The sequence below is a fragment of the Hylobates moloch genome, unplaced genomic scaffold (genome assembly GCF_009828535.3).
Source record: "Hylobates moloch isolate HMO894 unplaced genomic scaffold, HMol_V3 SCAFFOLD_2, whole genome shotgun sequence".
Lineage (NCBI taxonomy): Eukaryota > Metazoa > Chordata > Mammalia > Primates > Hylobatidae > Hylobates > Hylobates moloch.
Genome location: NW_026652277.1, coordinates 58,497,299 through 58,509,080, shown reverse-complemented (window position 1 = coordinate 58,509,080; position 11,782 = coordinate 58,497,299). Strand labels below are relative to the sequence as shown.

At 40.3% G+C, this 11,782-nt stretch overlaps 1 protein-coding gene across 1 annotated transcript in view; it reads left to right on the top strand.

Moving 5' to 3' along the window:
- Positions 1 to 4,800: 4,800 nt before the first annotated feature.
- The window catches only part of MTHFD2L (methylenetetrahydrofolate dehydrogenase (NADP+ dependent) 2 like), a 185,480-nt gene continuing 178,498 nt past the window's right edge, over positions 4,801 to 11,782 (top strand). Inside the window, exon 1 of the mRNA XM_058433931.1 lies at positions 4,801 to 4,962. The gene's annotated coding sequence lies outside the window, so the exon portion shown is untranslated. The remainder of the gene's footprint in view (positions 4,963 to 11,782) is intronic.

Below are 11,782 nucleotides of genomic sequence, written 5' to 3'. Positions count from 1 at the left end.
CAGGATGCCAGCATGCTAGAGTCATGCTGGTTTCCCCCTTCATGGAAGTGACAGGCCCATGACAAATTTACGCAAATATGACATGGAAAATAATTTCTTGAAGAAAACTTCTTTTGCCATATGTTTCCTGGTTTTCTTCTGGTTTGGCCTGTGAATGGTATCAGTTTATTTTAGAGTCTAGCATCCAATATTCCTGGAAGCTAGGGCTAAGGAATGTTCATTTCACAGGAAGGCCAAGCCCTGATATGCAAGGCTGGGAGCGAGTGAGGCCCCGGGGCAGGCTGAGAACAGGAAGTGGTTTCACTGACATTCCATTCCTTTCTCTCTCTGACCACTCCCATCTCAGAGTGGCCAAGGATCACTGAAGAAATAGTAATTGCCATCTAAACCTCATAACAGGGGTGTCTGGCACTTGAGAGTTGACCCACTTCAATTTATTCAAGCTCCCACTCAAAAAAACTCTCCTTGACTTACAGGATATGAATACCAACTCCCTAAAGCAGAGCATAGTGAGAATTTCAGTAAAAGAAAAGAAAAGAAAACCCCAGAAAAAGTATTCAGTAATTGAAGAGTCATCGTCCCGAGGGTCCTATAGGAGCTCACCCTTGGTCAGTGAGAACTACTCCGTCAGCCTCACTTACCTCATTGCTCTGGCCAGCTCATACAGGCTTACAAGGGCAGGTTATCAAATGGTAAGGAATTTTGATAGCCAGTGATTCATTGTTGGAAGCATAAATTTGGCCACAGTGGGAGTGTTTATGGAAATCAGTAAATGCTACAAATCTGATTTTTTTTTTAAATTTGAAAGCTGTTTTACCAACGCACCACTGCTTATAGCTGTGCATAAGCATAATCTGCATCCACTTTATCCTCTTTTTCCTCCCCTTACTATAGCCTCTGTCCTCTGCCCTCATTATCCTCTGCTGGGATCTCTTGGGTATTTTTTCCCCTTTAGCTGGTTTTCTCTTTCACTCATTGATTTTTCCTGGGTTTCATCATCTAGGCAACTCTTATGCACAGAAAATTCTTGGGAGTTGTTCTCACTAGACTGATAGCAATACCACTTTTATTTATTATTATTATTATTTTGAAACAAGCAAAGGCTCTAGGAATGAAATACTAGGAGATGAAGGATTTTTTTCCTCTGGATCATAAATCTGGGCATCCCATGCCTACATGTTCTGGGGCTCATGAGGCATTCTATTGATCCCCAAATTGCTATTAATAGATACCAAGTGAAAATTTGATATCTCTTCCCATCAGCCCTAATCTCAGAATGCATTATCTTTTCTAAGCAACAACTGAAGCCTGTGTGCACTAGCAGTTAAATGTGTATCTGCAGGAGGTTTAAATATTCCTAAGTGAACGTGGAAAGTGATAGTGTATTTTGGAATTCAAGGGATCTTAGAAATAATCGAGTCTAATTTGCTCATTAGTCTGGTGAGTAAACGGAGTTTCAGACAGATGAGTAGTTAGTGGTAGAATCAGTACTAGAATTCAGATCCCTGGCTTCCTCTTCTGGGCATTTTCAAATCTGCAACAATGTCTATCTTAATTAACATTATAATTAGGACCAAGATAATCTTCATTCAACTCAACAAATACTTTTTGACTACCAGATATATTTCTATGTGCACTTATTTTATACTAGGTACTGTTCCAGGGGTTGAGGCTACCGAGAAGCTCTCTACTTTTTAGAGCATTCTTTTGATAACTAACAGTATTTGTATTAGTATAACTTAACTCTTTGTTCCAGGAAATTCTTACATAGAAAATAAAACTAAGCTCATGGAGAACTTTGCCATTTGCTTAAGGAAATTCTTCTAAGTCAGTTTATTCAGGACATCAGTTTGCACATCTGAGCCAGCAGATCACTCCTCAGACAAGTTTGCTTTTTCTAGCAAGACCCTCACCACTTTTGTCCACTAACTCTATTATGTCAGCAACTGTGCCCAATTCCAGTCCATTCCCTACCTTGTCAGATCAGTTTTAAATATTTTGAGTCCAATTCTCTGAACATCCTCCTTCTGAGACACTAAAATGCTGTCAGAGCATTGTTCCTCCTGTTGCGTACTTCTAATAAATTTAACTTTTCCTGACTGAAGGGGTTTTTTGTTGTTGTTGTTGGTAGTATTTCTGATGAATTGGCAGTTGATATGTTCTACTGGAGACTAGAACATAAGAATGGGGAAGGTGATATAATAATCTATCTGGGTATAGTTAGGATCTTCACATGCCACACTATGTAGTGACATAATTTGACCTGGAAATAGCTAGTCAAATTGGCTATATTGATAGCAACGGGAGATAGACAAATTCTTAGGCAGACAGGGATGCGTCCCTGGTAAAACCTGATCTCCAAGCCAAAGACAGCCTGAAGCCTGAAAACTGAGCTGCCAGTTCTGAGTAGAGCCCATGACCAGACTGAAATTTCCTCGATGACTTTTAGCCAATATAATGATGCTTTTTCCAGGCCCACCCATGGACCAATCAGCATACACTCCCCCATTCTGAGCCCATAAAAACCCCAAACTCAACCTTACAGACAGCCACCTGCTTTTGGGCCTCCTCTCACACAGAGGACTATCCACTTCTAGTCCCCTCTTGTGTTGAGAGCTTTTCTGCCACTCAGGAAAATTCTTCTCTGCTTTGCTCACTCTCCAGTGTCTGTGTACGTCATTCTTCTTGGTCACAGGACAAGAACCCAGAACACGCCAAAAGGGTGTAACACATACTCCTGCTCACTGAGTTACAGGAGTGAAAAAAGCCACTGGGTGCCACATGCCCCTATTTAGCAGGAACAAATGAGCTGTAACACAACACACTCCCATCCTCCAAGCTGCAGGCAGCAGGGAGAGCTCTAACATGCCTCCATCCTCCGAGCTGCAGGCTCAAAGAAGTGAAGCAGTTAGGCACTATTCTCTCCTGGCCAGCTTGCTGAACTACAAAAGCTGCAACATTTCTTGGGAGCTTAGACCTCAGGATTCCCCAGGCGACAGCTGTAACATCACTTGGGGCTCCACAGTTGCTGGCATCTCCGAGTTTTCAGGTGCCACTGCATTCCCCTCATCTAGACTCCGGCTCCCAGTGCAAAAGCTGCCTGTGGCATGCCCAGTTTAGCCACAGGCAAAACACAGAGTCCCTGTTCACATGTGGTATCCAGGCAGGTAGCACAAGCTGAGTACAGCCCACCAGGCTGAGTGGGAAGAGTGAGCCCAGCAGGCCTTGGCAAGACCACAGGCAGAGGTCACAGCAGCCACAGAGATTTCCAGCTGGTGAAGCAGCACCAAAGGAGTCCTGTAACAGTATGTTAGTCTACAAACTTAGTAAATTCTCATTCTCTGTTTTCTGTGACATTTTGATTTTAAAACTTTTATTCTCCAATGCATCGCAAGGACTGGATATCCTGCCCTCTATTTTGAAAGTATGGTGTCCAAATTCATAGGAGAAGGCAAGGGTAGATGACTCAGAAGGCACACACACAAAAAAGAGTCATTGGAGGAACAACCCAGGAAGCCATAGAAGAATGTTATCCCAAACTAGATGGAAAAGTTTTGTTTTTATGTAATTTAAAAAAAAATTCTTATTATTTATTTGCTTAAAGTCTGTCACCATTTTCTCAAAAATTTTTTTGATAGAATGCCATCCTATTTAAACTACTATCCACAGCATGAAATATAGTTACCACAAACATAAAAACAGCCAAGTGGTGGAATGGGGAGAGGGACCCTGAACTGTTGACCAGGAGGTGGCCTCTGGTAAGCCTCACCATACCTTGATGAAAAAGCCCTCAAAACTCTCCATCTCCTTTGACTTTAATTCTGTACCATCTTCTAATTTAGACACTGATGTAGTTTGGATGTTTGTCCCCTCCAAATCTCATGTGGAAATGTGATTCCCAATGCTGGAGGTGGGGTCTGGTGGGAGGGGAATGGATCTTGGGGACATATTCCTTATGAATTGCTTAGCACCATCCCCCTTGGTGATAAGTGAGTTCTTGCTCAGTTAGCTCATGTGAGATCTGGTTGTAGAGTCTGGGACCTTCCCTCTTCTCTCTCTTGATCTCTCTCTCACCATGTGGCAGTCACTGCTCTCCCTTTTGCTTTTGCCATGAGTGTAACTTTCCTGAGGCCCTCACCAGAAGCAGTTGCTGAAGTCACGCTTGCGTAGCCTACAGAACCATGAGCCAATTAAACCTCTTTCCTCTATAAGTTACCCAGTCATGGTTATTCCTTTACAGTGCTTTATAGTCCTTTATAGTGACTCAAAAAATGGACCAATACAGGTACTTAGCCTTTTGGTTAAAAGATACCAACACATAGGTGACTAGATTGCAGATAATTGGCATTTTGAATTTTTTTTTAAAGTACCCATATTACTGTGGTTTAAGCCAAATTGAATCTATTATGTAGAAATATGTATAAAACTACTTTCAAATTTGTACAAATATTAGTTTCTCAAAGAGTATATATATATATATATATATATATGCATGCATGCATGTGTATGTGTCTGTTGAAAACACACCTGCTGAGGATTAGCATTGAGCTGAAAGACAAGGTCCAGCCCTTGCCCTAGAAGACTTTGCAGTGTAGGTGGAGACCACCTGACACCTCACCTGATCCCTGACAGCAATTCAAGGCCAACTTTCCTAAGTGCTATGGGAATTCAGACTAAGGGCCAGATCACAGTTGCCTGAGATTCCATTGTGATGTTAGAATTCACATTCTCATTCTTATTCAATAGAACTGACTCCTTCACCAGAGCACCTACAATGTTCCAGGTGGTATTAAAAGAACTTGGGAGACATCACTAAACAAAATAGAAAAATCCCTGCCCTTGTGGAGCTGACATTCTAGTGGGGGCTTGGTTTTTCTCCTGGGGTACTGGGTTTTTTTTTCCATGATGGGCATATCCTATGATGCACTACAGCACTCAAGCAAGTTGCCTGAAGCAAAGGAGGTGAGTCACCATAACTGGGATAAAAAAACAGGTCAGGGAAGTAGAAGTTATTTTCTCTTATAATTTTAAATTTTGCCTTAAGCACTTCTTTTGAAATATTCTAGGCCAAAGTAATAATTCATGGATTCAGCACATTTTCCTTTGTTGAAAAGTGCTGCTTGTTCCCCCTCAAAGCTATGTGAGAGGCTGTGTAGGAGAGAGTGGAGAGCAGGTAGCCTACTAGACCTAGAGTTAACCATTTCAGCTCTGTAATTGACCAGCTGTGGGACCTCAGGTAAGCTGGCTAACCTGTCTCTTACCAATGGTAGATGAATATGAAAGCTCCGAACTCTCTCACAAACATGGGAGACTATTAGCATACAAATTAATGTCTAGGTTTGTGGGTCTTGAGGCTGCAGTAGAGGTTATGGGCAAAGCTGCAAAGAACGTGGGAATTAAAATACATGCTCCAGGATAGGCAGTGTGCTGGCTTTTTCTATGGATTAATTCAGTTGATTCTCACACCAACCTCAAAAAGAAGGATTATTAGCCCTTGATAGACGAAGTAACTGGGACTCAGAGAAGTCGTGGAGCCAGGATTCTACATCAAAGCATTAAATTTTTGCTTCTGTGCTCTTTCAACTTGGCCAGGCAGCTGGCTTTGCCCAGTAAATGGTACATCACAGTAAGTGTTTTATTAAAATGCCATTTCCCTGAAACAAAGAAATGATGGTATTGGGGGAGGGCAATGGAGACATTTTGAGAATATTAAAGCATATATGAGGACTATTTCTTCTTCAAATATCTATCTAGTATAAAAATACTATTCTGTTACTCTAATTATTTTTTGACTATAGGAGAGACTGTGACAGAAATTCCACTAGTGGCTTTGAGATTGAGTTTAGAATATTTATTTAAGTAGAGCTAAGTGTGGCAATATCTGTCATATCTATTAGTTTGGAGAAATGAAGAAGCTTTTTTAGTTATAGATCCAGACACCAGTGCTAATACCAAATATTATGGCCAGTGTTCTTCTGTCGCCATAGTTATTAAAACTATGAGAGCCTCCCAAGTCATTTATTGATTCAACTCCCTTTTTGTTTTAATGTTGACACACTAGTTTGTATGAACAATGAGCACACTAGCTCAGAAGAGGACAATAAGAATTAGCGCGGATGGTTCTTCCCCTTGAGGGGGTGCTCTGTCAGTATGAACATGCCTTCATGGGCAGAAATTAGGAGCCCACTAGCTGTTAATGAAGAGTGCTTTGCTTTCCTTTCAGACAGCATAGTTTCCAAAGTTCCTCTTTTCCTTTAACGGCGTTGCCCTTTAGTGTGTGTTAACCTGTGGTTTGAAAGAAACACTCTTGTATATTAGCAATGTAAATATAAGTGATTAAATTAAATTACATTTATCAATAAAAATAGCTATTATTGATAGCTGAATGCATAAAGTATGCAGTATCACATACGGATGAACTCACTGTCATGCTACTACAGCTACATGCCCTACAAACACAGAAATTCTGATATTCTATGAAACATTATTAAATTCCAATTGAACATGATCATTCTAATCAAATAAGGGAAAAAATATAAAGTATTTGTAATCGAAGACCCTGTATTGTTGAGTATATTCCTGAATGGGAGGGGTTTGTTTTATCTAGGCTTGATATAAAGTGAATTATCTGCTTATGATTTTTCACTCTGATTATTGGAATAATATTCCCCAGACTAGCTCCCGGATCTGTGCATTTCAACCTTGCCTCTTCCATACCTGCATCATTTTGGTATCGTGTATATTAGGACACATTCTGATTTCTGCATCAGAATGCTAAGTGAGTGTGCACAGTAAGCAAAGGAGCATACGTGGGAGCCAGTCTCACACCAGGATGGCTAGTAAAAACAGAACCATTCATAACATAACTGTCAACCAATAAAATACATATCATATGTATTTTACATGTATACATGTTACAATAAAAACAATAAAATACAAAAGCTAAACTAAATTTGAGTACCCTCAACTCAACCTCCCCCAGCCACATCTCAAAAACATGTCTAGCTACTCCAACATCACCCAATACAAGGAGAAGTGTAAAGAAATAAAGTCAGAGTGAGAGAAAAAAGGCAGTCTTAATCAACTTGATTAAATATATGACTTCTTAGCAAATTGTATAAAACTATATGACCACATGAGCACATTCCTAGGGCCCCTCCCAAGGCCCTGAAAAAAGCCTGAACTAGTGAGGGGCTCTAATTAGATTAATGGTACATTTACCTATGATTGTGATTATGTCTTGATTTATCTGATTGGCATTGTTTTTTAAATTATCTAAAAGTGTTCATCCTTATTTTTAGGTTAGCAACTGTGACCCTAGTAACTAGTAACAGTAACAAATGAAAGAAGATGCTGTTGTATGGCCAAAATGATGAAACAGACCTACATGATTTTATGAAAAGTTTTCCTTGGCTTTGGTTCAAAGAGATTTTTCTTTCCTTGACACTAAAGTGGTAGTTTGGACTAGGCATATAGATATCTGTAGATACCGTTCTATCTTTCTGGTTCTCCACTCAAATCACACTCATGTCTGCTACATTAAAATTAGCTTGTCAGGTTTTATTTCACCAAATTTATAAAGTAAACCACATGTTGTTTTCTCTTTTTTAGATGCTGAAAGCAAAGTTCATGTGGGAAATGTTTGGCAATAGCTGATTTATCCTCAGGGTAACAATATTCTATAACTCCTTTGATCTTGAGGACTCTGTGATGGAAATGCTTGGAGAAAGGGATTTTAAAGGGAGATTCTGAAATCCTTGGGAAAGTCCACAAGTGGACAGGGCTTCATAGCCATGCCAACAAATGACATTGTCTAGGAAACAGTGAGTCATGGCATGCCGAGCTTAGAATGGAGCCAACCTGGCCTCAGACACAGGATCTTTTGGCTGCTGACCAAGAATGACTGTGAAAGACTAACACTGTTTATCAGATTTTTCTTGAGTGTTTACTGTGTGTGAGGTGCTTGGGATTCAGATTCAGCTACTATTGTTAAGAGGAAATCAACCAGGAAGTCCGTCAAGAAAAGGTACAGTGAGTTTCCAGGTTACAGGGTACAGAAAGGTTCCCAGGCCTGGAGAACAAACCTTCAGATCTTAATCTGTACAGGGAGGTGGAGGGTGAAAGAATGATCTTTCAGGAAGCATTCAATCAGGGGTGCTGCTTGGGTTGAATTTTAAAGAATGTATAGGTTATATGCAGGATCTATATATAGATCAACAGCTTCCCTGAGCACATGTTCAAAGGTTCAAATATTTGGGGTCATTTCTTTGCAAGAAGAGTCAGTCAGTGGCCTGAAAGTCCATGCGGCAACTTCCCTCATGAAAGCTGCTTCTGCAGCAGGCCCAGGGTTTCTAAAGGAGAGAGCACACAGATGTAAACACTCTGTGGTTGTGAGGACTGTCACCTCCTCTTTTCACCCATCACTTTTGTCTTAAGAACTCTATGCTCAACCCTAATTCTCAGTTTCTATATCAATTCCCACCAAACAGATGCAAAGTCCTGTCCATTTGCTTCCATGAGCTCTGTACTTATCCACGATATAATACTCTGCTGACTACATTTTACCAGCCACTTCATAACCTCAGTAGACTGAAAGACCTATAAGGGAAGAAATATCTTATTTATATATCTTTCTTATATATCTTTCCCGTATATCCTATTTACTGTTGTACTTACAACTCCTACCACAGTGCTTGGTACATAGGATGTTGAAAAAGTATTTATGAAATTATGAATAACACTGATTCTATTAAATAACATTATTGAGTTAATGAACAATTAAGTTTAGTAAAATATCAAAAGTTAAAGATATCAAAAACTAAACACTTACAGAATAAAAGTTTGCTTTTCTTGTCTGGTGAGCACATTAATACAGATTTTAACCCTCTTTTGTCCTCTCCTGACTCACACAAAAAAATACATAGGCCTCAGCTGTTCATTGGTGCTAGATAAAAATAAAGTATATATTAATTGTAATAACTGCAAAGGCTCTTCAACAGTGCACATTATACCAGAAACTGAAACTTTTCTTATAAAACAAAATAAATAACAGTAGAAATAGAGCAAAGACATTTCATTAAGTATTAGGGACTGAATTGCATTCCTGTAAATTCATGTGTTAAAGTCTGAACCCTCAGTACACCTCAGAATATGACTGTATTTAGAAATAGGGCCTTTAAAGAGGTAGTTAAGGTTAAATGAGGTCATGTGGATTGGTCTTAATCTAAGATGACTGGTGTCATTAAAAGAAGAGGAAAAGACACCAGAGATGCATATGCACAGAGAAAAGGTCATGTGAACAGGGGTCCCCAACCCCTGAGCCAAGAACTGATAGTGGTCCATGGCTTGTTAGGAACCATGCCACACAGCAGGAGGTGAGCCACAGGCAAGGGAGCAAAGCTTCATCTATATTTATAGCCACTCCCCATTGCTCACATTACCTCCTGAGCTCTGCCTCCTGTCAGGTCAGTGGTGGCATTAGATTCTCATAGGAGCACAAACCCTATTGTGAACTGGGAATGAGAGGGATCTAGATTGCATGCTCCTTATGAGAATCTAATGCCTGATGACCTGAGGTGGAGCTGAGGTGGTGATACTAGCTCTGAGGAGTGGTTGCAAACACAGATTAACATTAGCAGAGAGGTTTGACTGCCCAGAGACCATAATAAATCAGTTGCCTGCAGACTCATATCAAAACCCTATCACTGAGTGGCAGGTGATAATTAAGCTGCATCTGGTGGCTGGCTGTATAGTGGCAAGTGAGTTGAGGTACTTCAACTGTACAGCTGCATCTGGTGGCAGGCTTTAAGTCAGAATCTGACCCTTATTTTAGTCCATGTGTGTCCTGCCCATTATTTTATTTACCACTTCCATCCGCACCTCCTTCCTGCACTGCACACTTATCTCAATCACACTTTTGGTAAGCCCACAAGCTAACCCTAGCCAAAATGAATAAAAACAATCATCACTGGAGAGTTTCTTTGAAAAGGGGGAAAGACCCAATGATGAGACAGCAGAAGACTCTAAGACTGCCAACAAGAAGAAAGCTCCATTTAAAAGAAAATACCATGAGTCCTGCTTAAATTACAGGTTCATTGCACCAGATAATTCACATTCTCCAAGCCCTCTTTGTACAACATGTGGTGACTGGCTATTCAATGAAGCCATGAAACCGTCAAAATTGCTTCATTGCATGGAGACCAGGCACCTTGCATTAAACAAGACTTTGGAGTTTTTCAAAAGATAAAAAAAGCATGAACAAGAAGAACAGAAGCAATGATTGAAGCCCACCATTTTATCAAATGTGTCTGTACTGACAGCATCATTTGTAGTGGCTAATGACATTGCTAAAGTTAAGAAGCCCTTTACTATTGGTGAAGAGTTGATCCTGCTGCTGCTAAGGGCATATGTCACGAACTTTTAGGAGAGATTGTAGTTCAAAAGGTGGCATGTGTTTCTCATTTGGCTAGCACCATAACTAGATGATTTGATGAAATAGCAGAGAATGTTGAGGCACAATTGTTACAGAGAGTTAATGAGCCACTGCCGTACGTGATCCAGGTTGATGAGTCTACCAATGTTGGTAAGGCAACAATGCTTATTTTTATGCAATATATTTTTCAGAAGATGTGCATGAGGATATGTTTTGCGCACTTTTGTTGCCAACTAATACCATAGCTGCAGAACTATTCAAGTCTTCGAATGATTGCATATCAGGAAAACTCAATTGATCATTTTGTGTTGGCACATGCATGGACAGACTGACTACCATGACTGGACAGCTTTCTGGTTTCACTACTTGGGTCAACGAGGTCACTTCTGAATGTAACCCTTCACACTGTGTCATCCGTAGAGAAATGTCGGCTAGCAAAAAATATCACCTAAATTTCACAACATTTTGCAAGGTGTGATTAAAACTTTAACCACATTAAAGTGCATGCCCTTAACTCATGTCTGTTCATGCAGCTCTGCAAGGAGATGGACACAGAGCACACAGTCTTCTCTTACACACAGAAGTGAGATGGCTTTCTAAAGGTAGATCACTGGCCAGTGTTTGAGTTATGAGAGCCACTCCAGAGATTTCTTTTAGAAAAACAGACACCACTGGCAGCACATTTCAGTGACATAGAATGGGTTAAAAAACTTGCTTACTTGTGTGACATATTCAACCTGTTCCGGGAACTCAGCCTTTCACTTCAGAGGAGAATGATAGCTGTGTTCAAATTGGCAGATAGAGGGGCTGCATTCAAAGCCAAAGTGGAATTATGGGGGCAACAAGTGAACGGTGAGATTTTTGACATGTTCCAAAATTAGCAAAGATTTTGAAAAAAGACTGAGCCATGGCCTTCTTTCTCCCAGCTAGTGCACGATCACCTATCTCAGCTTTCAAAAGAGTTTAAGCATTATTTTCTAACTACAAAAGACGCTAGAACTGAGAAGGAATGAATCTGTGACCCATTTGTGAATAAGCCAACTGAACTGACTTTGTCTGTGCTAGAAGAGGATCAACTGCTTGAGATGGCAAATGACAATGGCCTTAAAAGTATGTTTGAGACAACTTCAAATCTCCACACATTCTGGATTAAAGTCAAGGTGGAATATCCTGAGATTGCCACAAAGGTACTGAAAATCCTGCTTCTATTGCCAGTATCCTATCTTTGTGAAGCAGGGTTTTCTATAGTGACAGCAACCAAAATGAGATTATGGAGTAGACTGGACATAAGCAATACACTTCAGGTGTCACTGCCTCCCATCACCTGCACATGGGACTATCTAGTTGCAG